This window comes from Calidris pugnax, unplaced genomic scaffold (genome assembly GCF_001431845.1).
Source record: "Calidris pugnax isolate Ruff unplaced genomic scaffold, ASM143184v1 scaffold225, whole genome shotgun sequence".
NCBI classification, from domain to species: Eukaryota; Metazoa; Chordata; class Aves; order Charadriiformes; family Scolopacidae; genus Calidris; species Calidris pugnax.
Genome location: NW_015091072.1, coordinates 2,759,917 through 2,762,691, shown reverse-complemented (window position 1 = coordinate 2,762,691; position 2,775 = coordinate 2,759,917).

Genomic DNA, 2,775 nt, shown 5'->3' with positions numbered 1-2,775 from the left:
GTGAGAAAGTCCAAGGGAGTTTTCAACCTGTTTGCTCAGCCCGGTCTGTGTTTAACCAAAAGCCAGCCCTTCTCCACAGAACCAACCCCGGGATCGATTTGAAGATAATAAATGGAGGGTGAGGGGGAATGGGTTCCCTTGCCACTCTTTTTCCTCTGTGGATGTTACAAAAGGGGTCACAGTTCCCACACGTGGAGGGGAGGAAAAGCCCCAAGGTGTTTAAGAACAAATAAAAGTAATTTTTGCACCTGTTTTATAAGCTTCGTTAATAAACTACACCTCTAGCAATTTCCATATGCAACCCTCTAGATGTGTAACAAATATTTGTTCATTTTGCTTCCAAGCTGTGTTACATTTGGGATAGAAAGGATCATCATATCCCCGTCCTGGTGAAGGGAGTGATACTCATGAAACAAATTACACAGCAGTTTGGGGCCAAAATCAGGGGAGGATTTTGTATTCCTGTGATTAGAGCTAGTGAGGGGAACTCACAAATTCTGAAATATTAATATTTTTCAAGAAAGCTGTTGCTGAGGCAGGAGCAGCAGCAAGCATTTAGCTACAGAATACTAATGAAAGTAGCTCTGCATTTCCAGAAGTTGCAGAAAAAAAGATCAATTGATTTTATTTGATTTTTTTACTTTGAATTCTCCTCTCTCCTTAAAAAAAAAAAAAAAAAAAAGCAGTTATGTTTTTTGTTTTTTTTCTTTCTGTGACCTGCTCTATTGTAAGTCCTACCAGGAGAAAATCTCTGGGAGGCACAACTGAAATTCAAACATGACCCTGGAGTTAATGTCACTCCCTCTCCTAGAGCATCCTGGAAGCTTTCTCTCCCCAAAGCAGTTACCAGTTCTTGAGGTCCCCGCAGCAGCCAGCAAGAGCTCACTCTGCAAGAGGGACAGGTCTTAATTGTTTTGTCATCTCTAAAAACTGGCACTTCCTCACACCCTGAGTAGTATGACAGAGCCACCAAAAGCTGCCACTTTTTCAGGTCTGGCAAACGAGGCAGGCTGCTACAAGGGAGTTGGTGTGGTGTATGAAGAGACAGTGGCTATTGATGAGGGAGAGGCAGAGATAGTTTTCCCTAGTTGTCCCCTCTGGTCTTAGGATCACAAGATCATAAGATAATTCAGGTCAGAAAGGACTTTAGAAGGTCACTAGTCCAACCTTCAGCTCCAAACAAGGTCAGCTCTGAGATCAGACCAGGCTGCTCAGGACTTTATCCAATCTTCTCTTGAAGATTTCTAAGGATGGAGACTGCACAGCCTCACTGGGCAGCTTGTTCCACTGTGTGACTGCTCTCATGGTCAAAAAGCTTTTCTTTATATGCAGCTTGAATTTCCCTTGTTTGGACTGATGGCAGTTGTCTCTTGTACTTCCACCATGTACTGCTGTGAAGAGCCAGGTTCCATCTTCTTGGTAACCTCTCCATAGGTATTCATAGAATCATAGAATCATAGAATTGCCCAGGCCGGAAGGGACCTCCAAAGGTCATCTAGTCCGACCTCCCCGCAGTCAGCAGGGACACCCCCAACTAGACCAGGTTGCCCAGGGCCTCGTCGAGCCTCTCCTTAAATATCTCCAGGGATGGGGCCTCAACCACGTCCCTGGGCAACCTGTTCCAGTGCTCCACCACCCTCACAGTGAAGAAGCTGCTGTCTGGTTCCTCCAAAGTCATCCTCCAGGATGAACAGTCCCTCACAATATGTGGTCTCCAGCCCCCAAGCATCTTGGTTGGCCACTGCTGAACTTGCTGTAGTTGATTGTTCTTTCCTGTATTGGGAGCCCCAAAACCAGATACAGGATCTCCACTTCCCCTATGACACTTGTCTCCCTAAAGCAGGAGCACCCCAGCCCTAGAAGGCCACGTCACCTCACCTGATTCTTCTTTGTTTCTTTGCTTGTCTACACAGCTAAGATGTTTTGAGCCAGTTCTGTCATCATATTTGCATATGACAAACACCGAGCAAATAGCAACAAAGCAAGCACAGATACAGCCCCAAAGACACGGCATGTGGGAGAATTATTTGAAAATGGAGATAGAGAGCAGCAGTTGAAGACTTGTCTGGAAAGTAGCAAGGCTTATTTATGGACAGCACTGGCTGCAGCTGGTGCCTCACAACCAACAAGCAGGAATGTTGTGGAGAGATGACCTGAGAAAGTGACTTCCCCATCCTTTCCTAAACTCTACGGGGATTTTCTGACTGCTTGAGGGCCCCCTTGACCCACTGTCTGCAACACCCCCGGCTTAGGGACAGTGCAGGGGCTGAGCCGAGCTCCTCTGCTTTTATGAAGCTAATGGTTTTATTGCGTAGTCACAAGGAACAGACTCAGTTAACCTGGCTGCACAATATTAAGTAGCAGTGCCTCACTGATGTTTGCTCTAAAACAGATCAAAATTTCACCCCATTGCACGTGGATGGGCTGGGGGTGAGTACAACTGGGAACTTCCATCATTTTATTACAGCAGTACCTGAAATTCTTGAACCATAGATCCGGCCTCCCTTGTGTTAGGCTCTAGAAGAGCATAGACTGGGTAACCCCCAAGTTATGTCATCTTTAGGTCTCCAGTACCGTTTGCTGTCTTACCGTTTGCCCAGGAAGGCTGTCTCCATACCCTGGCCTCTGCCAGCTTCCCCCCCAAAAAAATTGCCCCAGCAGTGAGGAATTCTCTAACTCAAGGCAGAGATTGTGAATATGTTTGTTCACCCTGAGCAGTGACTCATCATTGCCAAATAAATTAAGTACCCAGCACCTGCCACCTACCCTGGAGAC